This window comes from Dromiciops gliroides, chromosome 2 (genome assembly GCF_019393635.1).
Source record: "Dromiciops gliroides isolate mDroGli1 chromosome 2, mDroGli1.pri, whole genome shotgun sequence".
Classification (NCBI taxonomy): Eukaryota; Metazoa; Chordata; class Mammalia; order Microbiotheria; family Microbiotheriidae; genus Dromiciops; species Dromiciops gliroides.
Genome location: NC_057862.1, coordinates 402,475,105 through 402,500,988, shown reverse-complemented (window position 1 = coordinate 402,500,988; position 25,884 = coordinate 402,475,105). Strand labels below are relative to the sequence as shown.

Sequence of the window (25,884 nt, the reverse complement as noted above, 5' to 3'; positions counted from 1 at the left end):
ATATGGAAATATGTTTTGCATGATTTTGCATGTACAAGTCATATCACATTTCTTGCCTTCTCGATGGGTGAGGGCCTGTTGGATGGAAGGGAGAGAATTCAGAACTCAAAAAAAATTTTTTTAAAGAATGTTTAAAATAAATATTTCATGCATTTAAAAAAAAGAAATAGGGGAGTTTGGAACATGGGCTAGGTTTGGGGGTAAAGATAATGAGATGCAATTTGGTTCTAATCATAGGGACTCATTTGGAGTTTGAGAACTCCTGTTCCTCCCTTACAGTTATTTATCTTTTCATATCCTGTTTTGAGACAGTATGGTATACTAGAATAAAGACTGGACTGTGAGTCAGGATACCTAGGTTGTAGTTCCAGCTCTTCTCTGAGCAAGCTGTGTGACTGAGCAAGTCAGGGTTGACTTTTCTAGACCTTTTTCTTCTTCTGTAAAGTGAGGGTCGTGAACCGTATAATCTATAAGGTTTCTTGTAACTCTATAATTCTATGATTTTATGGTTCCTATTTGCACCCTTTCCTGGGGGTGTGTTCACACATTTCTGAAGCCTACTTTTCAACCATTTAGATGTGTAGTCGACACTAGAAGAACTGAGACACGTTGTCCAAGGTCACCAGCGCCCCAGGGATCATAGCTCCTAGCCCCCTCTCTCTGGCTGCTCAGCTCACAGAGCCAGGCAACCGAACTAATTAGCATCTCTCTCTTCTGGACAACCCCAGGAAAGCTGAGTTAATAAGGAAGCCTTGCTGCCTGCCCCTTTCCAGCTTCAGCTCTGACTCACCCGCACCAGGGAGTTCCAGAGACATAACCCCTGAGGATGAGCGGAGGGGGAAGGGTGGGGAAAGAGGTCGAGGCCTGAGTTGACAGCCCTAAGGGCAGGCAACTCCCTCCTTCGATGGGAGGAGTCCTGCAGCTGAAGCCAAAGACGAGGAAGTGCCGAGAGCCAACACCAGCCCAGCGGCAGCTCTTACAGACAGACAGCAGCAGCAGCACCACCGGTGAAAGGGGACTCCTGCCGTTCGGAGATGTAAAATAAAATGGGTTAGTAATTTTCATATTCAAAATTAATTGGGAAAAAAATCTAATCGTCTCTAACATGGATGTCTGCCTTGGTGCGACTTGTATTTAAATGCTTTTTTCGGTTTTGTTTTTGGACTAGGGTCACCGGAGTCATGGAGTGTTACATATAATAGTAATTCTGTTTGTCATGTCCTTTGGGTGACCTAATTTAGGTCTCAGCAGTCACAGAGGTGGTTTGACCTGGGAGTGGTTTCAGCTGTAACGAGGATAACAGCACTCCGGGGGCTGTGCATTTGGAGTTGGCTTTAGATAGATTCCCTGGGGTGGCGGGGACCTTCAGAGGTCATCCTGTCCATCCCATGGCTTCTATATCCCAGATCCCCTGCCCGCAGTCCCACTCTCCCCCCCCCCCAAAGTCATCTCATCGAGATGGCAGCCTGCCCTCTTCTTAAAATACCTCTGAGGAAGGAGATTCCAGTCTCCCACATCATTCCTTCCAGAGTCTCACACACCTCGCTGTGAGTTGATTCCTTTCCTCTGCAGGTCTGAGAGTGTATTGACCTATATTCACAGCCCTTTATTGGAATAGATTCTAATTGTCCTCCAGGCGGTAGGCTGGTAGGGGGCAGGCAGAACTCTGGTTTCTGGTTTTAGAGCAGGAAAGAATGCTGTATTTAGGGTTAGAGGACCCGGGTTCCAGTCCTAGCTCTGCCTCTTACTACATGTATGCCTTTGTCCAAGACATTCCACTTTTCTGGGCCTCAGTTCCTCAGCTGCAATCTGAGTATATTGAACTACATAACCTCTAAGATCCCTTTCAATCGCCTAGGGTTGGACTGTATGCAAAACCTAACTTTCTGAGATTTCGGAGTACCAGGTCAGGATCTGTCTTCGGAATTAGGTGTGTGACTCGAGTCAGGTGGGAAAACTTCACTGCCACTCCAGAGACATACATATCTTTCTTCTGTCTACTGCCTACTGTCTACTGAAGCAGAGAGCAGAGAAATTATCCAGATAATTGGATCAACATAGATAGCCAATCTGAATAATTCACTCATTCCTTCCCCTAAAAACTCACAACTTTTTTCCCTCTTGGAAGGTTTCTATCCCAAGATCATCCATAAAATTGCTTCAATTTTCTTTGCCTATGAGTCCTTTGACTTTGGGGATGGGGAATTAAAAGGATACTTTTCAGAATCAGATTCCAAAAATTCTTTCTTTGGATGAATGAATGAATGGATGGATGGATGGATGAAAGAAAGAAAGGGAAGGAAGAAAGGAAGGAAGGAAGGAAGGAAGGAAGGAAGAAAGAATAAGTATTTATTCAGTGCCTATTATGTGCAAAGCATTTAAGTGCCTACTTTGGGGCAACTAGGTGACTTAGTGAATAGTGTCAAGCTTGTAGTCAAAAATATTCATCTTCATGAGTTCAAATGTGACCTCAAACTCTTACTAGCTGTGTGACCTTGGGCAAATGGCTTAATTCAATTTGCCTCAGTTTCCTCATCTGTAAAAGGAGCTGAAGAAGGAAATGGCAAACCACCCCAGTATCTTTGCCAAGAAAACCCCAAATGAGGTCACAAAAAGTCAGACAAATGACTAAAAAACGACTGAACAACAACAAAAATGTGCAAAATGCTACGGATACAAATAGAAAAGTAAGATAGTCCTTGCTCTCAAGGAACTTACATTTTAATGGGAGAGACAACACAGCTGCACATTGGAGGGCCACCAAACTTGAAAAAAAAAGATCCATTGACCAAAAGTCACTTTGTTGGGTCTGACATTTAATAGACTGCAAGAATTGTCCTTAAAAATATTTTATACTCATCTAAGGTATATTCATTTGGGCTATTGAATGGGCCTGGAACACATGGACCTCAGGGTATATTCGCCAAAGTAAATAAAGAACATAACCCTTGACTACATAATGGCCTACAATCTGACAGGCAGTGCCAAATGATATATTCACTTCCATACCCCTCACATGACAGAGTTAAGATTCTTCTTTATTATTTTATTCCAAAAAAAAGTCTTTGAATGGTTGTTATTGTTGAGATGAACACTTCTATCATAAAATCACAGACTTAGAGCTGGAAGGGATCCTTACATGTTATCTAATCCAGTCCTTCCATTTTATTGATGAGGAAGAAACAGGCTCAGAGAGAGGGGAAAAACTTGTGCAAGGGCACACAGGTATTACAGGATTAGAATAAAAAGATGTCAGAGTTATAAATGAACTCAATGGCCACCTAGGTCAATCCTGTCCAGAAAAAGAATTCCTGATATTTCATACTTACTCAACAAATGGTCTTTCAACCTTTTCTTGAAGACCTCTAGTAAGGGAAAGCCCACAACCTAGGTGGTCTACTAAACTTTGGGATACCTCTGTTATAAAGTGTTTCTTTAAAGTAAGCCTAAATTTATCTCTATGAAACTTCTATCCATTGCTACTCGTTTTGCCCTTCAGGACCAAAGAGAATAAGCCTTCAGATACTGTCAACGATCCTGTGCTCTCTCAATTATATTTCCAGTTCCTTTGCTTGGATTCAAGACCCTTCAACCATTCTGGTTGCCTTCCTTTGGGTATTGAATTCAGTTCTGTTTGATTGTGAGCTCCCGGAGGACTGGGACTGTCTTTTGCCACTTTTTAGCTGCAGTGCCTGGCACATAGTGGGTGCTAAATAAATGCTTATTGATTGATTGATTGGACATTCTCCAGTTTGGCAAAATCTCCCCTAAACTGGGGCACACAGAACTAAAAACAATAGTCTAGAAATGGTCTAAGTAAGGCAGAGTACAGCAAGGTTATAGTCATGTTGACTCAAATTAACAATCTTTTATTTAGTGCCTATGATAAGCTGGGCACTGTGCTAACCTCTTCATTATCGAAAGCTGTATTTTTCTTAATAGGACCTGAAATTGCACTGACTTTTTTTTGGTTGTATTATACTGTCTATTGATTCACTGTTGGATTTGCAGTGGGTTTTTTTTTTCTCCCAGACAAACTGTCTAACCATGCTTTCCCACATCTTGTACTTGTCAAGTCAATTTTGTGAACTCATATTTAAGGTTTTATATTTATTCCAACTAGATTTCATCTTATTAATAACTAGAACTCATTTATCACTTTAAGGTTTGCAAAGCACTGCACATGTTTTCTCACTTGATCCTCACAACAGCCTTGTGAGATTATTGCTATTTTTATCCCCATACTGAAGAGAAAACTGAGGCTGAGATGTTAAGTGACATGCCCAGGGTCACACAGCTAGTAAATATCTGAGGCAGAATTTGAACTAAGGTCTTCCTAACTAAGTCTAGCACTCTTATCCACACTAAGCCAGTGTTCTAGAAAGTGGTCCATCTAGATTTTGAAGCTGAACTTTGTATCCACATCTACTCTCTATTATTCCATGCCACCTAATTCAAAGCACTCTTATTAATAATAATTAATAACAATGGTTTATACTTTTACTATACTTTACAATTTACAGATTGGTGCCCTCGTAGCTTCTCCATCATCCTCATCTTACAGCTGAGGAAACTACATAGTAATGAATGCGATTTGATCCTATTTACATGGCTAGGAGGCAATGAAGTTAGCTAAGGCTTAAATCCCAAGTCTTTTGACTCCAAAATTAAAACTCCTACACAAAGTAGTTGAGCAAATTGTGTGGAGGCAGCATGTACAAAAAGCACTGAATTTGCATTTAAAAGACCTGCATTCAAATTTGCCACTTACTGGGGGCAACTAGATAGCACAGTGGATAGAACACCGGCCCTGGACTCAGGAGTACCTGAGTTCAAATGCGGCCTCAGACACTTAACATTCACTAGCTGTGTGACCCTGGGCAAGTCACTTAACCCCAATTGCCTCACTAAAAAAAAAAAAATTGCCACTTACTGGCTCTGTGACTTTAAACAAGTCACTTAAACTCTCTGGACCTCAGTGTTTTGTTTTTTTTCTTGTAAGATGATGGGACTAGTCTACATGAACTTTAAAGTCCTTTCTAGCTCCAAAGCCTAGTTTCCTATTTTAACATACTTTTAAAAAAATAGCTGTATGTTTGTATAACCAGATTGTGATTGGTCACCTCTTCTCCCAGGAGTGTGCAAAGGGTACACTAAAGTATAATGATGAGGGGGCAGCTAGGTGGCTCAGTGGATAAAGCACCGGCCCTGGATTCATGAGGACCTGAGTTCAAATATGACCTCAGACACTTGACACTTAGTAGCTGTGTGACCCTGGGCAAGTCACTTAACCCTCATTGGCCCCCCAAAACCCCAAAATAAATAGAATTATGATCATGATATTATAATTATTATTCTGGTTTTTATGCAAATGGAGAATTCAAACTATTAAACCACACTGCATTCTGGTGTTATTTATTTTGTCAAGCTGTTGTTGTTGTTTGTCCTTCGTTCTCGAGGAGGACCATGACATCAGGGTGATATTGGGGTGATGTCATGACTTGCAGTGAATTGGATTTATATGAGGGAGAGCTGTGTAAGGTCACCAACCTCACTCTCTCCTCCAGAGCCATCTGGGTCCAGTGACGAGATATCTATCAGGACAATTGGACATGGTCCCAGATGTTTTAAGGCAATTAGGGTGAAGTGACTTACTCAGGGTCACATACAGCTGTCTGGCAGCTAGCTGACCAGTGGATAGAGCACTAGACCTGGAGTGAGGAAGATTTGAGTTCAAATCTAGCCTCAGCTACATACTAACTGACCCAGGGCAAATCACTTAACCACCATTTGCCTCAGTTTACTCCTCTGTGAAATGGGAACCTTCCAGGGTTATGCAAATCAAATGAGATAATATTTGTGAAGTGCTTTGCAAAGTTTAAATCTATACATAAATGCTAGGTGTTATTATTATATATCTTGCTTATATTATCTTTGTTGTTCAAGTATTTGGAGAAAAAAGAGTAAAGTATGACAAGTGTTTTTCTAATATGTTAAACCAACACAAGGGGGAGTTTGCTACTTTGACTGAGAGAGAGGGACAGGGAAAGAGAGATGGGGAGCGAGCGAGGGAGAGGGAGCGAGAGGGAGCGAGAGAGAGAGAGAGAGAGAGAGAGAGAGAGAGAGAGAGAGAGAGAATGAAAGAATGAGAATTAAGTGCTTACTATGTGCCAGGTCCTGGGCCTGCATATTCAAAATTTCATTCCAATAAGGGAAGACAATACATACCAGGCAATGGTGGCTAGGGAGATCTGTTTTGGTTTAGGAAGTTGAAAGCATGGTGAATGGAGACCTGGGACAATTGGTGAATCAGCCCTTTCCAGGAATAATAGTGCTGATTTGATTCTGTGGCCTGTTGGTCAGTCAATCAGTGAGTATTTATTAATCACTTATTTTTTGACTGGCACCCTAGAATTAGTAACACAAATACAAAGGATGAAACAATCCCTACTCTGTGATCTTACTTTCCAATGGGAGAGGTGAAGAAGTAATTGTCCCCAAAATGACATCGCTATGTTGGGGTCAAGGTACAGTGTGTCCTACTATAACTGATCAGACAAATATGACCTTGGAAGGCTCTGTCACAGGTCAAGCACAAATAGCCCATGAAGAAGGATAATAAGTGCATATATAAGTATAGAGTATACAGAATAACTAGAGAGTAAATACAAATAAATGAAAGGTACTTAAATGAAAAAGAATTATGGTGGGAGTTAGAAATCAGGAAAGGCTTCATGTGGGAGGTGGTGCTTGAACTACATATTGGAGGAAAGGAATCTATGAGGTAGGCAGAGGTGAAGAGGGAATTTATTTCAGGTATGGGAGATAGCCAGTGCAAAGATATGGAGACCAGAGACAGAGTAGACTGTGTGAGGAGCAGAGAGAAAGTCAATTTGGCTAGATGACAGAATGTGAGAGAGGGAGTAATCTTTTCAGCTAGAAAGATAGGCTAGGTCCAGGTCATAAAGGACTTTAAAAGCTAAACAGAGGAATATGTACTTTATCTTAAAGGTAATAGTGAGTCCCTGGCAATTACTAAGTAGGGGAATGACATGGCCAGGCACGTGCTTAAGGAAAATAATTTTGTCAGCTATCAAGAAGAGAGACTAAAGCAGCAAGAAACAAGGCAGAAAGACAAATTAGGAAGCCATTCTAATAGTCCTGAACTAAGGAAAAGGCAGTGAAGAGAGAGAATGGATTGATGAGAGGATCTCCAATCTCCTCTGAAAAGAGGAGTGGTACCATCCACTCAAGGATGAGCATTCTGACACTTAGTCATGCCCATCATTCAGTGATTATGAACCCCTGTGGGTCATCGTCCAAAACCCATCTCCAAATTCCTTATTTCCATACCCCTCAATCCTCTGACCCTAAAGTCCCAACCAAACCCCATTTGCTCCTTCTTCTGTGTCCTCTGAAATGCCTATTCCACAGGCAACAAACTTCCTTTCATACTAAATTCCTCTGCCACTTCTAAAAATTACTGAAACCTGGCTCCCCACGATGAAATGGTCTCTCTGCCCACCCTTTCCCATACTGGCTTCACCTCATTCATTCATTCATTCCCCTTAGCTCCCTGATTGAGGTCAGGGAGTTGGAAAACTCCTTACTCTCCACTGCCCCTTCCAGGTTCTCCCCCTACCTCCATCACTCAGTAACTTTTCCTCCTGAGTGAGGTACATGCTATTTATATCTGCCATCCAATCAAAATATCAACAGTTATTGTTTACAGACCTCCAAATCATTTCCCTTCCTTCCTCATTGAGCTCAGTACCTGGCTCACAGTTTTTCTCTCTTCCCCAACTTCTGTCCTCCTACTAGGCAACTTCAGTATGCGTGTTAATTCTCCCTCAAATACCTTAACTATTCCTCAACCTACTAATTTCTCATGACCTACTCCTCCACCCTACTTCAGCCCCACATAGATGGTCATACCCTCGATCTTGCCATTACTCACAAATGTACTACTTCCATGTTAAAGATTTCCAAAGTCCCCTTATCTGACCATAACCCCATATCTGACCATAACCCACTGGCTCTTCCTCTTAGTGTGATACCACAACCTCTCATCCCTTGACCCCTCAGTTTTCTCCTAGGCCATGTCCCCAACACAATTCACTCTCTCCTTTTTGTAGCTATTTTGACCCTGTGATAAACCAGTTAAACTTTACATTGTCTTCTTCTCTTGAGTCCTTGTCCTCCTTATCACATCACTAACTTCCCCTGCCAAGATTCAGCCTTGGATGACTCCAACCATCTACTACCTTCACTCCTATGCGTGTATTGCTGAACGTAGGTGGAGAAAATCACACAACTATTCCTAGTGCAGTATAGATTTATTTTATACAACTTTAACTGGGCCCTCACTGCTTCTAGAAAATCTTTCTACACTTCCCCAGTCAATTCTCCAACCACAGCAGCACTTTCAAAACTTTTGTTTAATCTCTTTTTTATCTCCCATTGCTTCCCTTCCTCTTGTCTCTGCTGAGAACCTTGCTTCATATTTTACCAAAAAAAAAAAAGAGACCATTCTCTGTGAGTTCCCTCTTTTCCCCTCTTCCCTATCTTCTATCACTCAGATGTCTTTTGCAACTATCTCCTTCTTTACTCCTGACACACATGAAGAGGTGACTTAACTCCTTACCAAGGCCTACTCCTCCACTTGCAAGATTGTTCCCATTCCATCCCATCTCCTCCAACAGATTGCCCCCTTTGTCATTCCACCTTATCACTTATCTTCAGACTCTTCCTGATTACTGGCTCCTCCCATAATGCTCATGAGCATGCCCATGTCTCCTCCATCCTTAAAAAATTGTCAATTGATTCTTCCTTCTCAGCTAATTATCATCCTGTGTCTCTTCTGCCCTTTGTGGCCAAACTCCTCCTACACACAGGTCCAACCACATCAGTCCTTTGTCCATTCAATAAATTCCCATGGTTCCCTATTGCCTCCAGTATCATATGTAATATCCTGTTTGGCATTCAAAGCCCTTTATAATATAGGCTTCACCCCCACTTAATTCCCTAATATGTACTCTTCTATCCAGGGACAATGGCCTCCTTGCTATTCCTTGAACAAGATGCCTCATCCCTTAGCTCCAGGCATTTTCTCTGGCTGTTCCCCATGCCTGGAATGTTCTCCCTCTTCATTTCTACCTGCTAGCTTCCCTGGCTTTCTAATGGTCCCAACTGAAGTCCCATCTTCTATAAGAAACATTTCCCAGTACCTCTTTTTTTCCCCAATCCCTCTTAATTCCAATAACTTGTTTTACTTATTTCCTATTTTCCCTGTATATCGTGTTTGTACATATCTGTTTGCTTATTGTCTCTCCCATCAATTGTGTTCTTCTTAAAAGCAGGGACTGCTTTTTGCCCCTTTTTGTATCCCCAGCACTTAGCAGTGTCTGGCATATAGTAGGTGCTTAATAAATGCTTATTGATCAACTGATTGTGAAGGTAGAAATGAGACTGAGGAGTCTAGGATAATACTGAGATTACAAACCTAACATTAGGGCAAGGCGCTTACTGAAGCATTCATAGAGATGGCCAAAGAGCAGTGTGATAAGTCTGGGTTGAGCTAGATAGGGAGAACTCCTATCAATCAGGAGTCCAGGGCCCCATGATAGGAGCCATTGTACTAGGTGGGAGGCCTATGATGAAGGGAGGTGACATGGAAAGGACAAAGATACTAAAATGTAACATTATTTTGGCCGATACAGAAAAAGTTGCCAGTGCTTTGAAACGAGTTTATGGCATACAAAAAGGTGGTATTTACATGTGGTCCTTGGTCTATAGGACCAGCTTGAACACACACTCACATAGGCATAGTTTGTCTTTGGCATTTCCCTTCCTTTGATAACCTTTCTATCTGCGAGCATCTAAACTGCTCTGCTAATCAGTACTTCCAGCCCCAGGGCTCCACTGTCTCCTCTCCTTCACTGAGCTTAAAAACTTCATCATCTCTATTTAGCAGTGAAGCTAGTGGAAATGCCTCCACCTTTGTGTGTGTGTGTGTGTGTGTGTGTGTGTGAGAGACAATTGGGGTTAAGTGACTTGCCCAGGGTCACACAGCTATTAAGTGTCAAGTGTCTGGGGTCATATTTGAACTCAGGTCCTTCTGAATCCAGGGCCAGTGCCCCTGCCTCCAGCTTTTAAAGAGGTGGGACTTGTAGCCTGGCCTAGAAGATCTTATACAAGGACAATTTGTCCACATATTACAGAGCTGTAAATTTGTGTCTCACACATTTACAAGCATATAATTTGAGAACTAGAAGAGACCTTAAAGGTCATCTAGTCCAGTCTCCTCATTTTACAAATTAGAAAACTGAGAAAGGGAGAGATGAAGTGACTAATAAGAAGCAGAGTTCTGATTATCAATCAAACAGTGAATATTTTTTTAGTGTCTATTATGTGCTAGGTACTGTGTTAAGAACTGGAGCTATAAAGACATAAAATGAGACCATTTCTACAGTACACACACACACATACACACACACACAATTTAAGTAAATACAAAATATATATTCAGATTCTAAGGGTTGTAGGATTTAGAGTTGGAATAGAGATTATAATCCAATTCCTTCATTTTGCAGATGCGAAAATGGAAGATCTGAGAGATAAGATCATAGGTATAGAGATGGAAGGAACGTCAGAGGTCATATAGTGCAACCCCCTGTTTTGCATGTGAGGAAACTGAGGCACAGGGAAATGAAGAGAACTACTCTTCCTCTTCCTTTGTCTTTGAGTCCTCCAACATGGCCTGACACTATGCCTTACATTGCACTGGCTCATTAAATACTTATTGAATTTCCAAGCATTCTTTTTTTTTAATAATTTTTTTTTTTGGTGAGGCAATTGGGGTTAAGTGATTTGCCCAGAGTCACACAGCTAGTGTTGAGTGTCTGAGGCTGGATTTGAACTCAGGTCTTCCTGAATCCAGGGCCAGTGCTTTATCCACTGCACCACCTAGCTGAATAAATGAAGGGAAGTGAGGGAGGAGGGGGTGTCATTAAAAAGGGGGAGAGCTTCCTTGACTTCACAGTTTTGCCTAGGGCAAGCCTTTCTCTTTGATCAAAAGATCCTGATGACCTGAAGAAAACTGGGACTAAGATAAACTCTAGGACCTGTTGTTTGGTAGTGTTAAGAGTTATACCCTGGAATCACCTTTATCATCTCTTGGTGAAGAATAACTGCTTCTGGACATCCTTTATCTGCCTGAGGTCTTGTATTTAAGCTATTAACTTCTCACCTCAAGATTAAATCATCTGAGGCCCTAATGACTAGGGTTGATAAGAGAGTCTTTAAAGTTTAAATAGTCCCGGGCAGCTAGATGGCGCAGTGGATAGAGCACCAGCCCTGGAGTCAGGAGTACCTGAGTTCAAATCCGGCCTCAGACACTTAATACTTACTGGCTGTGTGACCCTGGGCAAGTCACTTAACCCCAATTGCCTAACCAAAAAACAACAAAAAAAGTTTAAATAGTCCACAGCAAAATCTAGGTGGTTTTCCTGTTCTGTCTAGGAAGCCTTTGAGGGAAATCAAAACATATTAGAGGATGGGGGAAGAGAATTCTCAAAAGAAAAGGTCTTTGGGGGTATCTGGGGTGGAAATAACATTTAAAAATTCAATCTCTTCTGACCATTGTCTCTCCAGCTAGACTGTAAGACACTTTCCCCCTTTATTCACTGTCTGAATTATATTAATTAAGCACCTACTCTGTGCAGGACCCATTTCAAACTTCTGGGTACTGGTTCTATTGTGATATTATATTGAGAAACTGTCACTCATAAACATTTTTGTCATTCAATAAGTATTTAAAAAGGACCAACTATTTGTTTAATATTTTGTCCGTGTTTGATTGGATTTCTTGTTTTTAATTATTGCGTGAACTGGAATGTTTTTTGGTTCCCTTAAGGTTTATGGTCAGACATTAACAAGATCATTCATCTGCTTTCTCTGGAGAAGAAAAATAATGATTCAAATTGACTTTCTGTGTGGCCTTAGGTTTGGTTAGGTTCTTTGTTAATATGTTTTAAAATTTTGTTATTTGTTTATTTTTAACATTCTTTCCCTTTTAAATTTTGAGTTCCAAATTCTCTCCCTCCCACCCTCCTGCTGAAAAGGCAAGCAATATGATATCAATTATACATATGAAATCATGCTAAGCATATTTCCATATTATCTATATTAGGGGGAAAGCAAGAAAAATAAAGAAAAATAAAGAATCTTTACTTAGAGTTTATCAGTTCTTTCTCTGGAGATGGATAACATTTTTTCATCATGAGTCTTTTAGAATTGTTTTGGATCATTGTATTTGATCAGAGTAGCCAAGTCTTTCACAGTTGATCATTATTACATCATTGCTGTTACAGTGCATAATGATCTCCTAGTTCTTCTCACTTCACTTTGCATCAGTTCATATGGGTCTTGCCATGTTTTTCTGAAACCACCCCCACCTTATAATTTCCCATAGCAAAATAGTACTCACAATCATAAGCTACAATTTGTTCAGCCATTCCCCAATTGATATACATTCCTTAGATTTCCAATTATTTACCATCACACAAAAAAGCTGCTATAAATATTTTTGTACATATAGGTTCCTTTACCTTTTTCTTTGATCTCTTTGTGATACAGACCTAGTAGTGATATTTCTAGGTCAAATGGTATGCATAGTTTTGTAGCCCTTTGGTCCTGGTTCTGAATTCTTCTCCAGAATGGTCGCACCAGTTCACTACTCCACCAACAATTCATTAGTATAATTTTTCCTCATTCCCTACAGCATTTGTCATTTCTCACTGGTGTGAGGTTATACCTCAGAGTTCTTTTAATTTGCCTTTCTCTAAGTTATTAGAGCAATTTAGAACATTTTTGAATGAATATAGATAGCTTTGATTTCTTCTTCTGAAAAACTATTTATATCTTTTGACCATTTTTCATTTGGGGAATGGCTTTTATTTTTATAAGACTCAGTTCTATACTCAGTATATTTAAGAAATGAGGTCTTTATCAGAGAGACTTGCTATAAAAAATTTGATATTACTTCATTGTCTGTGATACCTTTTAGCAAAATGTGATTGCCGTGATTATCCCTTTTAAATAAGTATATTTTTGCTTTTGCTTTGTTTGAGATCATGATTGCTACCCCTGCCATTTTTTTTAGTTTTAGTTTATCCAAAGCATATTAGATTTCATTCCAGCCCTTTATTTTAACTTTGTCTTTCTGTTTCAAGTGCATCTCTTGTTGACAACATATTGTTGGATTTTGGTTTCTAATACATTCTGCTATCTACTTCATTTTATTGGGGAGCTCATCCATTCATATTCAGTTATAATTACTGTGTTTTTCCCTCTATCCCATTTTCTTCTTGCTCTTTTTATCTTCAAAAGTCTGTTTTGTTTCTTTTTGTTTGTTTTTATTTTTGTTTTTTTGATGGTCTATTTTGTTTCTAACCACTGTGTCTCTTAATATGTCCTCCCTCTTATCATCCCCTCTCCCCTTTCTTGGGATTTTCCCATTCCCCTCTTCTTTCCCTAATGAGTAAGTTACATTTCTATATACAACTGAGTGTGTACATATATTCTTCCCTCTTTGAATCAATTCCAGTGAGAGTGAGGTTGAAGCATTGCTTACCAACCTCCCCATCGTCCATTTCCCCTTCCATTGTAAAAAGCTCTTCCTTGTATGATTCTTTTATGTGAGAAAAATTTCCCCATTTTATCTCTCCTTTATCCCTCTTTTCTTACCCTTCACTTTTTTTTTGGAGATCATTCCAACCTCATCATCTCATATCCATGCTTTCTGTCTATGTAAGTTCTTTTTAACTGCCCTAATATTCTAAAATTCTTAGTAATTACATGCATTGTCTTCCCATATCAAAATGTAAACAGTTTAACTTTGTTGAGGCCCTTATGATTACTCTTTTTTTTTTTCAGGGCAATAAGGGTTAAGTGACTTGCCCAGGGTCACACAGCTAGTTAAGTGTCAAGTGTCTGAGGCTAGATTTGAACTCAAGTACTCCTGAATCCAAGGCCAGTGCTTTATCCTCTGCACCACCTAGCTGCCCCATGATTACTTTTTTATGTTTACCTCTTTAATGCTTCTCTTGAGACTTGTGTTTGAATGCCAGATTTTCTCTTCATCTCTGCTCTTTTCATCAGGCATGCTTAAAATTTCTCTCTTTCATTAAATATCCATTCTACCTCCCCCTGCCACCCAGTGCTTGGCAAAGATTATACTCAATTTCACTGGTAAGTTATCCTTGGTTGTAATCCTAGCTCCTTTGCCTTCCAGAATATCATATTCTTGGAAGTTGAGGGGGTGCCCATCAATTGGGGAATGGCTGGACAAGTTGTGGTATATGAATACAATGGAATACTATTGTGCGGTAAGAAATGATGAGCAGGAGGAGTTCAGAGAAACCTGGACGGTCTTGCGTGAGCTGATGATGAGTGAGATGAGCAGAACCAGAAGAACATTGTACACAGTATCATCAACATTGAGTGTTGATCTACTGTGATGGACTATATTCTTCTCACCAATGCAATGGCACAGAAGAGTTCCAGGGAACTCGTGATAGAAGAGGATCTCCAAATCCAAGGGAAAAAAAAAAAAAAGAACTGCGGAGTATAGATGCTGAATGAACCATACTATTTCTTTTGTTTTTTATGCTGTTGGGTTTTTTTTTCTATTTTGAGGTTTTTCATCATTGCTCTGATTTTTTCTCTTATAACATGACTAATGCAGAAATAGGATTAATGTTATTAAGTGTATATATATATATATATAACCTATATCAGATTACCTGCTGTCTAGGGGAGGGAGGAGGGAGGAGAGGGAAGGAGAAAAATCTGAAATTGTAAAGCTTGTATAAACAAAAGTTGAGAACTATCCTTACATGTAACGGAAAAAATAAAATACTTTATTAATTTAAAAAAAAAGAATATCATATTCTAAGCCCTCCACTCCTTTAATGTTGAAGCCACTAGATCTTGTATGATCCTTACTGTGGCTTCGCAATATTTGAATTATTTCTTTCTGGCTGCTTGAAGCATTTTCTCTTTGACCTGGGGCCTATGGAGTTTGACTATAATTCCTGGGACTTTTCATTTTGTGATTTCTTTCAGTATGTGATTGGTGGATACTTTCTGTTTCTATTTTACCCCCTGGATCTAAGATAATAGGGCAGTTTTACTTGATAATTCCTTGAAATATGATGTCTAGGCTCTTTCTTTGATCATGGCTTTCAGATACAGACAGTTCTTGCTTTATGTAAATTCATATTATGCAAGTTCAACTTTATATAAGGAATTCTGAAGAAATTCACATTCCAAAAAAAAAAAATACCCATATTAACATTACTGTGTTCTCCCTCTCTATTCCTGCCTCTGCCTCAGCACTGGCTTAAGCTCTTGAATGAGAGGAGACCTTTGCCCTGCTCCACCCACATGCCTAAATTCATATAACATAAAAATTGCTTTAAGTAGAGATCTGCAAAATGGTCCACTTACATAAAGTGAGAACTTCCTGTAGTCTGATAATTCTTAAATTATTTCTCTTTGATCTATTTTCCAGGTCCCCTGTTTTCTTCAATGAGATGTTTTGCATTTTCTTATACTTTCTCATTCTTTTGACTTTGCTTTATTGTTTCTGGATGTCTTATGGAGTCGGTGGCTTCCACTTGCCCAATCCTGATTTTTAAGGGATTATTTTCTTCAATGAGATTTTGCACCTATTTTTCCACTTAGTCAATTATGTTTTTTAAGAAGCTATTTTTAGGGTAGCTAGGTGGCACAGTGGATAGGGCACATTGTGTGTTGATCAACTGTGTTAGACTTGACTCTTCTCAGCAATACAATGGTCCAAGATAGTTCCAAAGGACTCATGATGGAAAATGTTCTCCAAATCCAGAAAAAAAGAATTGTGGCATCTAGATACAGATTGAACCATACTATTTCTTTTGTTTTTGTTTTTGTTTTGTTTTTCTGTTTTTCCCCTTTGCTCTAATTCTTCTTTCACAGCATGACTAATGCAGAAATATATTTAATATGATTGTACATAAATAACCTGTATCAGATTGCTTGCTGTCTTGGGGAGGGATGGGAGGGAGGGAGAAAAATTTGAAACTAGAAATCTTATAAAAACAAATGTTGAAAACTATCTCTACATGTAACTGGAAAATTATAAAATACTTTCATGATTAAAAAAATAAGTCCTTCAGAGTTGTCTTAGATCATTATATTGCTGAGAATAGCTAAGCCATTCACAGCTGATCATCTCATAACATTGCTGTACTTTCTACATAGCACTTCACATCAGCTCATGTAAGTCTGTCTAGATTTGGGAGCATCCTGCTCATCATTTCTTATAGCACAGTAGTATTTCATCATAACCACATACCACAATTTGTTTAGCCATTCCCCAATTGATGGGCATCCTCTCAATTTCCAATTTTTTTTTTTGCCACAAGCAAAGAGCTGCTATAAATATTTTTTACCTATAGGTCCTTTTCCTTTTTGTTTTTTAACTCTTTTTGAATATAGACCTAGGAATGGTATTGCTAGGTTCAAGAATATGCATGGTTTTGTAGTCCTCTGGGCATATTTCCAAATTGCTCTACAGAATGGTTGAATCTGTTTACAACTCTACCAGTGGTACATTAATGTCTCATTTTTCCCACATCCCCTCCAGTATTTGTCATTTTCCTCTTCTGTTCTATTAGTCAATCTAATAGGCATGAGGTAGTACCCCCAGAATTGTTTTCATTTGCATCTCTCCAATCAATAGTGAGTTAGAATGTTTTTTAATGTGGCCATAGATAGCTTTAATAACTTCATTGGCGGGGCGGCTAGGTGGCGCAGTGGATTAAGCACCGGCCCTGGATTCAGGAGTACCTGAGTTCAAATCCGGCCTCAGACACTTGACACTTACTAGCTGTGTGACCCTGGGCAAGTCACTTAACCCCCATTGCTCCAACAAAAAAAACACAACAAAAAAACAAAAACAAAACCACTTCATTAGAAAACCATCCATATCTTTTGATCATTTATCAACTGGGGAATGACTCTTATTTTTATCAGTTTCACTCAGTTCTCTATATGAAAGTGAGGCCTTTATCAGAGAAACTTGCTTCAAATTTTTTTTTCACACTTTGCTAATTATATTTCCCTCCATCATATTTTCTACCCCATTTATTCTATTCTCATTTCACTTTATCCCTCCTCAAAAGCGTTTTGCTTCTGACTACCCCCTCCCCAAATCTGCCCTCCCTTCTATCAATCCCCCACATGCCTTCTTATCCCTTTTCCCTCCTACTTTCCTGCAGGATATCATGGATTTTTATACCCAATTGAGTGTGTATGTTATTCCCTCTTTGAGCCAATTCTGATGAGAGTAAGGTTTACTCACTTCCCCTCACCTCCCCAATCTTCCCCTTCACTGTAAAAGCTTTTTCTTTCTTCTTTTCTATGAGATAATTTACTCCATTCAACCTCTCCCTTTCCCTTTCTCCCAGTGCATTCCTCTCCCCCATAATTTTTTTTAGATATCATCCCTTCATATTCGCCTCACACCTATGTCCTCTATCTATATATACTTCTTCCAATTGCTCTAATGATGAGAAAGTTCTTATGAGTTACAAGTATCATCTTCCCACATAGGAATGTAAACAGTTTCACCTTTTAAAAATCCCTTATGATTTCCTTTTCCTGTTTAGCTTTTTATGCTTCTCTTGAGTCTTAAGTGTCTGAGGCTGGATTCAAACTCAGGTCCTCCTGAATCCGGGGCTGGTGCTTTATCCACTGTGCCACCTCGCTTCCCCCAATTCTACTTTTTAAGGTGTGTTTTTTCCCCTTGTTGGCTCTTTGTACCTCTTTTACCACTTGGCCTAGTCTAAGTTGTTATTTTCTTTAGTATTTTTTAACAAGCTGTTGACTTTTTTCATAATTTTCTTGTCACTCTCATTTCTCTTCCCATTTTTCCTCTACCTCTCTTGCTTTATTTTCAAGGTCCTTTTTAAGTCCTTTCATGGCCTGAGACTAATTCATATATTTTTTGGAAGTTTTGGATGTAGGAACTTTGACTTTGTTATCTTCTTCTAAGGGTGTGTTTTGATCTTTCTTGTCACCACAGTAACTTTCTATGGTCAGAATTTTTTTTTTTGTTCTCTCATTTCCCAGCCTATTCTTGACTTTTAACTTCTTGTTAAAGTAGTGCTCTGCTTCCAGGGTAGAGGACACACTGTTCGAAGCTTCAGGAGATTTGTGCAGCTGTTTTCAGATATACTTCTAGGGATCTGTAAGTTTTTGGTTCTTCCAGAGTGGTGCAATCTAAGGAAAGATATGTTCTACTCTCCTGGCCTGTGCTCTGGTTTGTGAGTGACCACAAACTCTCTTTTCTGTCCTGGACCTATGAAGAGACTCCCTGCTTCACTATCGCCATTGCAAGCTCTGGTGTGCTAGTGCTCCTCCTTGCTGTGGGACTCCCCCAGGACTTAAACTGGGAATTTGAGTATGGGCAAAGCAACAGAGTCCTGCCTCAGTATCTGCAAAGAAACTCCTGTACTCTCCTTCTGACCAGTTTTTTGACCCCTTTATCATGTATGGGCTGAGAGTTCCAGAAGTAGTTGCTGCTACTGCTGCTGCTGATTCAGTGGCTCCAAAGGCCTGCTCCTGGTTTGCTGTGCAGGTCTGCACTGGCACAGCCTGCACTGGATTGTGCTCCATCCTTACCCCTATGCAACAGACGTTTCCTGCCAACCTTCTAAGTTGTCTTTGGCTAGAAAATTATTTCACCCTGTCCTTTTGTGGGTTCTGCTACTCCAGGAAATGTCTCGTGGTATTATTTAAAGATATTTGGAAAGGTTTGGGAGAAAAGTAAAGTGAGTTGCTGCCTTTCCTCAGCCATCTTGGCTCAACCCCCCTCCAATTCTGTTTTTTAAGGTGTTATTTTCTTCAGTATTTTTCTAGCCTCTTTCTTTCTTTTTTTTTTTTTTTTTTTTTTTAGTGAGGCAATTGGGGTTAAATGACTTGCCCAGGGTCACACAGCTAGTAAGTGTTAAGTGTCTGAGGCCGGATTTGAACTCAGGTACTCCTGACTCCAAGGCCAGTGCTCTATCCACTGTGCCATCTAGCTGCCCCTCTAGCCTCTTTCATCAAACTGTTAATTCTTTTTTCATAATTTTCTTCATCATTCTCATGTCTTTTCCCAATTTTTTCCTCTACCACTCTTACCTTTTTCTTTAAGTCTTCTAGGAATTCTTGTTGCACTTGGGTCCAATTAGCATTTTTCTTTAAATATTTGTTTGTAACTTTTTTCAAATTGTTGTCTTCTTCAAGTTTGTCTTAGTGTTTTCTGCCACTATAGTAGCTTTTTATAGTCAAGTTATTATTTGGTAGTTTGCTTATTTTTCTAGCCTGTTTCTTGACTTTGAACTTTATATTAAATTGGGACTCTGCTAACCTAGGGTTGGGAAGCACTGTACCAAGCCTCAGGATTTTTTGTGTTGCTGTTTTGAGAGCTAGTTGTGTGTGTCTGCAAGTTTTCACTGCTTCCAAGATTCTGTGATACTAGGAGAGGTATGGTCACTGCTCTCCTGGTCTACACTCTCATCTTTACCCTGGAAAGGTCTTTGGTCCCTTGCAGCTACAAAAGTTAGTACTTGTCTTTGCCTTGGAAGTACAACAGGACCTCTTCTCCCTTATGACTTACCCCCCCCCCAATGTTCCTTTCCACCCTTGAACTGTGACCCAGAATTGTGTATGGGCAATAGAGTTGTCATTCTATGCCAGCTGTACCCAGTAACAGCACAAAGTTTCTCATATTCTCTTTCTGACCAGTTGTCCAACCCTGTTATGACCTCTAGGCTGAGAGTTCCTGAACCTGCTGCTGCAGAGACCAGTATTGCTGCTACTTTCTGTGTGGGCTCCGAATAGACCTCCAATTGGGTGTCACAAACTTTTCCTGTTGAAATCTTAAGTTTTCTTAGACCAGAAAAAATTTTACCCTGACCTTTTTTTTGGCTCTGCCACTTCAAAATTTGATTTTGGGAATTATTTTAAAGTTTTTTGGAGGAGAATGTTGAGAGAGTTCAGATGGGTTGCCTCTAATTCACCATCTTGCTTCCCTCTGCTAATATTTTGAAGAACAAAAAAATTATCCCTTTTTAAAAAGTGTTTTTTAAATTGCACTTTTTTTTCAAGTAAAAGTTCCCATTTGTGAATAAGGCCCCTAAGTTTGGGATTTGCCAGGTTTCTAATTTGGATAAGAGAACACTGATGAAATGGAGCTGTGACTCTCCAGGGCTACACTCTTGAGTTTCTTCTTCAATGAAGATGTGGGCTTTTGGAAATTTTTTTATATACCTAGCTTTTGTGAACTTTGGGTTTTCCCTGCTTTGCTGCTCAGCTGCATTTTTTTTTCTCTCATAAGAATTTCTCACTTCCTCAGCCAAGTAAAGGAATTTGTTTTTGACTTATTTCCTTTCAAGAAGAGAGTGAGAAAGTGTGCATGCTTCGAGCTAGCAGCTGAACTGTTCCCTTGGCTTTGATCTTTCAAAGCATTTTTTACTGAGCTAATGGACCTGAGTTACTGGGTCTCATGTCTCCTCCCTGGTAGGTTACCTTCCTACAGAGAACTGACTTTAAAAAAAGAAGAACCTAGTTTATGGGTTGTTGTTTTGTTGTTGTTGTTGTTGTTGCTTTGTGACCATACATGAGTTATCCCTAAATTGTCTGAGATAAGAAAAAATATTAATGAATATCTAAGGTCTGACATAAGGACCTAGAGTTGGAAGGGTCCAAGATTTAATCTATCCCATCCAGAACTGTAAGAAGCATATCATTGGGGAGGTGGAGGTCGAAGGAGGCAAGCTTTACACAATGTATCTAGATCCAGATTTGCAAAAAATTTCCTGGGTGAGTAGCAGGAAAAGCATACTCAAATCAATTTATATTATATTATATTAAATAATTAATTATTTTGGCTTAGGAAGGAAAAGAGACCCTGGCACAGAGTGGAGATAGCTCCACTACAAAAAGGAGAATGCAAAGTGCTCACCAAGAGTGTAACAGCTGATGAGGAAAATAGGCCATATAGTAGCTGGTGATTTCAAATGATTATTTTTGCTAACTGTGTGCTAAGCCCAGTTGTTTCTATGCTGCTGAAGAAGTATAAATGATGTTAGTTAGCAGCTTCTGAATGAATTTTAGTCCTTGATAGAAGTCCCCAGTCACTTCACCCTGGGTATAGTTCTGAACCTACCCACCCATTCAGTTTTATAGATGAAGGAAGCAGTGTACAGCAAAGTGAAGCATCTCACCCAAGGTCACTCAGGTATTAAGTAGCAGATCTGGAATTCAAACTCAGGTTGTCTGACTTCAGATCCATTCATTGCTCTTTAAGGTATACCATGTTAGGAGCCTGAATGATTGCTTGGCACTTAGGTTCTGTTCTACTTAAAACCTTCATTCAATTCATTTAAAACTGACTCCAAATTAGAGTATCTATTCTTTTGGGAAATTTCATATACATGGGGTAGAAAACTGTCTATAATGAGCAAATGCCTGCCTGTTATTTACTATAACCTATTATTGCCTTTTTGTGTGTGTGAGGCAGTTGGAGTTAAGTGACTTGCCCAGGGTCACACAGCTAGTAGGTGTCTGAGGCCGGATTTGAACTCAGGTTCTCCTGAATTCAGGACCGGTGCTTTATCCACTGCGCCACCTAGCTGCCCCATACTATAATTTATTAAAAAATTACTCACCATATTCTTGTGAAATATTATACACTTTGTTAAAGTTTAATTCAAATGGAAATATTGTTAGGGGTATACTGTACTATGAATTAGGAATAGAGGGGCCTGGGTTAGCAACACTATTTTTGGTTTATACAGATCAATTCCATGTTCTTGCTTCCTCAGAGTATGACACATAAGTCATACTTGACATATTATTAACCGACCCCTTTATAAAAAAAAATATCAGCCAGGGAAGATGACAAACACAATTTCCCTTGGTAAGACATATTGATGTCTCATAATTCTTAGATTTGGGACATTTTTTTCTAATGTCCATTCTAAGATAACAAATGTCAGGTATGGTATTTCAGAATATATAAGTGATTTATTGGTCCAATGTGAAATGAACTACCCAATTCTGTGGAGCAGGTAGTTATAATTAATACATCTTTCTACTTTGATCAAAAGATTCTGTTATGAAATTAATCATAAGATTATAAACCTAGAGCTAGAAGAGACTTTAGAAGTCATCTAGTCTAACTCTCCCATTTTACAGATGACAAAACTGAATTCCAAAATGGTGGACTGACTTGCCCCAGGTCTCACAGGCAATAAGTGGCAAAACTGGGATTTGGACCCAAGTGCTATCATTTCAAAGCTGGTCTTCTTTTGTTGTTTAGTCATTTTCCAGTCGTGTTTAAATCTTTGTGACCTCATTTGGGGTTTTCTTGGCAAAGAAACAGGAGTAATTTGCTATTTTCTTCTCCAGTTCATTTTTATAGTCGAGGAAACATGCAAAGAGGGTTAAGTGACTTGTCCTTGGTCTTATAGCTAGTAAGTATCTGAGTCTAGATTTGAACTAAAAGTTATGAGTCTTCCTGACTTCAGTCCCTATGCTTTGTTCACTATACTTAAAATGTCTTTCAATAAAAATAAAAACAATCTGATAAAACAGATGTGCTTAAAAATCTGACCTTATAAGGAAATATGTATAAGATTAGCAAGAGTTTGGCCAGTTATGGAGAAATAGAAAGTTAAAAGATGCTAAGATTATTACAAAAGGAAAAGATGGAAGAAATGCTTGACTTGAAGTCAGGAAGGGCGAGTCACAACTTCTCTGGGCCTCAGTTTCCTCATCTAAAGAAAGAGGAGTTTCTAAGTTCCTTTTCAGCTCCAAATCTATGGTTTTATGAAGCTATACATTATGAACATAGTAAACCTTTCACAACAGCTAAATGTAGGTATTAAAACTGAATATTGTGAGGTCCTTGAGGACAGGGTCTGTCTCTCACCTTTTTTTTTTTTTTTTGCATATTCAGTGCTTAGCACAGTCTTTGGCACATATTAGGTGCTTAATAAATGTTCATCATCATCACCATCATCATTATTTTGGTGAGGCAATTGGGGTTAAGTGACTTGCCCAGGGTCAGACAGCTAGTAATTGTTAAATGTCTGAGGCCAAATTTGAACTCAGGTTCTCCTGAATCTAGGGCCAGTGCTCTATCTACTGCACCACCTAGCTGCCCCTGTTTATTAAATTATCGAACAGTGAAAGAGCTAAGCTGTCAAATGGAACCCTACCTTGTCATACAAAAACATGATCTGAATTGTAGTCCAGCTGTGGCAGAGTTATATAGAGCAAACTACTGAAATAAATCAACAAGTGAACTAAGGAAACATTTCTTCATTGGATTTCTTCTCAAGACTAAATGAAATGGCATGGATTTAAATCACTGTAAGTTTTAATAGAGAAGCTTGGTGGTACAGTGGCTAGGGTACTAGGCCTAGAGTCAGGAAGATTCATCCTCCTGAGTTCAAATTCAGCCTCAGACACTTGACTAGTTGTGTTTCTCTGGACAAGTCACTTAACCCTGTTTGCCATGGTTTCCTCATCTATAAAATGAGCTGGAGAAGGAAATAGCAAACCACTACAGTATCTTTGCCAAGAAAACCACAAATGGGATCACTAAGGGTCAGACACAACTGGAACAACAATAACATGATTTTAATATATTTCAAGAAAAAACTTTGTATCTATACACAAAATATATGTCCACATTATTTTTTTTTCAGGGCAATGAGGGTTAAATGACTTGCCCAGGGTCACACAGCTAGTAAATGTCTGAGGCCAGATTTGAACTCAGGTCCTTCTGAATCCAGGGTTGGTGCTTTATTCACTGCACCACCTAGCTGCCCCCTACATTCGTTTTTTGTTTTTTGGGGTTTTTTTGCTGGGCAATGGGGGTTAAGTGACTTGCCCAGGGTCACACAGCCAGTAAGTAAGTGTCAAGTGTCTGAGGCCAGATTTGAACTCAGGTACTCCTGAATCCAGGGCCGGTGCTCTATCCACTGCACCCTCTAGCTGCCCCCCCCATTATTATTATTATTTTTTTTTTTGCAGGCAACGGGGGTTAAGTGACTTGCCCAGGGTCACACAGCTAGTAAGTGTCAAGTGTCTGAGACTGGATTTGAACTCAGGTACTCCTGAATCCAGGGCCGGTGCTTAACCACTGCGCCATCTAGCTGCCTCCCCCCCCCATTATTTTTAAACAATATATTTTAAATTTTGAGTTCCAAATTTTCTCCCTCCCTCTCTAATTTACCCCCAAGATGGCAAACAATTTGATATGGTTTATATATGTGCAGTCATGTAAAACATATTTCCATCATAGTCATGTTGTGAAAGAAGGAACAGACCAAAAGGGAAAAAGAACATAAAAAAACAAAATGAAAATAGTTTGCTTTCAATTTACATTCAGACTTCGTTAGTTCTTTGTAGCAGGGCATCACCATCCCTGTATCCTGTCTACTGTCTACTGTTCCACATTGCGTAGCATTATGTGCCAGCTCCTTTCTTTAGTCTGGACTGCCGGTCTCGGAGTTCCATTGCCATAGAACTCTCCTCCCAGAGCCCACTTTCCCAACCACAGCACTTTTCTGCTGTAGTTCATGGGTTAGGGACCACTGACTGTGGCACAGTGGCAAAGGCCAGACTCTGAGGAATGTTTAACCTCTTGTACCCAGGCTGTTTTGTCCTCTGCATAATGAAGCTCTCCCACTCCACAACTGGATTTTCTCCATCATTAAGAATTCCTAGTTATGGTGCTGACAGCTGCTAGAATGCCTTACTTATCTTCTTCTAAGGGTATGTTTTGATCTTCCTTGAGGTCAGGGATATCCAATCTTCTCTGAAAAGACGAGTGGTACCACCCACTCGATGATGAACATTCTGACACTTGGTCACTTAACACTCATTGCCACCCCCCCCCAAAAAAAAAAAGAAAAAGAAAGAAAGAAAACATCAACCTGTTGATTCTTTAAAGGAGCTATTTGAATGGCTTCACTATAACTAACTCAAAGGGTAGCATACAGCTGGGAAAGATTGCCCATATGTGACTGACCAGGAAACTGGCCCCTTTTCTACCAGTCTGCTTAAAAGGTTGAAAAACAGGCCAAAGAGTTTTCTAGTGACCTCCTTAACTCTGTTCTCCTTAAAAACAAGGATCTTGGGGCAGCTAGGTGGTGCAGTAGATAGAGCATTGGCCCTGGATTCAGGAGGACCTGAGTTCAAATCCAGACTCAGACACTTGACACTTACTAGCTGTGTGACCTTGGGCAAGTCACTTAACCCCAATTGCCTCACCAAAAACAAAACAAAGCAAAAAAAAAAAGCAAGGGTCTTAACCTTTTGGTGTGTGTCATGGACCCCTTTGGAAGTCTGGTGAAGTCTATTGACCCTTCTTAGACTAATGTTTTTAAGTGAATAAAATAAAATACACACAAAGGAAACAGATTACAATGAAATATAACTACCAGATCTATATTTTTCAAATAGAACTCTTGCCTTACAGAAACTTGTACTTTTCCTTCATTGGTTTAAGAAAGCTTTGTAAACATAAGAGGCTGCTGTGAAATTAATTTTTTCTCACTGATGAATTTTATACCACTTGAGGTTTTTCTCCTAGTGGCTAATGGTTTAGCTCTTCAAACCATTATCTATTACTGCAAAAAAAAAAGAAAAGAAAAGAAAAGAAAAAGAAAATCTAAAGTGTGTTAAGCATCCTTGTCTAGAAGAGTCAATGAACCATAAAAAAAATTATTATGAGTCTGAGTACAATTAAAAATGATTAAGTAATTTATCTTCACAGAT

At 39.4% G+C, this 25,884-nt stretch overlaps 1 protein-coding gene across 1 annotated transcript in view; it reads left to right on the top strand.

Moving 5' to 3' along the window:
- Positions 1–945: 945 nt before the first annotated feature.
- Positions 946–25,884, top strand: part of CHD9 (chromodomain helicase DNA binding protein 9) — a 257,680-nt gene continuing 232,741 nt past the window's right edge. The window contains exon 1 of the mRNA XM_043982156.1: positions 946–1,050. The gene's annotated coding sequence lies outside the window, so the exon portion shown is untranslated. The remainder of the gene's footprint in view (positions 1,051–25,884) is intronic.